Source organism: Xylocopa sonorina, unplaced genomic scaffold (genome assembly GCF_050948175.1).
Source record: "Xylocopa sonorina isolate GNS202 unplaced genomic scaffold, iyXylSono1_principal scaffold0052, whole genome shotgun sequence".
In the NCBI taxonomy this organism is placed as follows: domain Eukaryota; kingdom Metazoa; phylum Arthropoda; class Insecta; order Hymenoptera; family Apidae; genus Xylocopa; species Xylocopa sonorina.
The window spans coordinates 1,517,272-1,518,158 of NW_027490123.1; positions in this window are offsets into that span (position 1 = coordinate 1,517,272).

Genomic DNA, 887 nt, shown 5'->3' on the forward strand with positions numbered 1-887 from the left:
TATGGGGGAGGGGGGAAGCCCGGGGGGGGGGGGACGATTCCATGACAGGAAGTGACCTTATCAACTGTAGGTAATGCTAGTTATCGACGGTAGGGATATGGTAATGCAGGAAGTTATCGACTAAAGGAAGAAGTGAAGATGTGACAATGTGGAAAATTACAAGTTACCGACAGTAGTCATGAGATGATACCGACTGTAGTTGGATAAAGTGGATATGATGGTAGCAAAGGTTACAAATGTTTATTATAGCATTTATAAATAGCATATATTTGATAAAAGAAGATATATAAAATAATAATAGGAACATATTTAATATAATTAACATCAGAGAGTATAAATAATATACAAATAACATAAATATAAATAATATACATAATAAAGATAAATATAAATAATATACAAATAATATATAAACATATAAATAAAAAGATGAAATTAGATAAAATAAAACATATGTATAAGGTATAACTTAATATTAAATAAAAATTAGACAAAATAAAACAATAGGAATTAGATAAGATAGGTAAATAGAGTAAAAATAATTAAATAATAATAATATAGGATACAAGACATAAAATATAGATAGAATAAAAATATTATACCTTGTGTAAAATGAATAAGTCTAGATAATAAAATAGATAAAATAATATGAAATGAACAAGATATGATAATAAAATAATATAAAATAATAAAATAATAACAATATCGGCAAAATAATAAATAATTATACGACAATAGAATAAAATAAAATAAAATAGAATATTATGGAAAAAACACGTCTTACGTGATGTAATGAAGAGCAACAGATAGAAAATAATATAATAATATGAAATGAAATAAATAGGAACTAAAATATACTAATAAATATATATTAGGAGGAATCAAAT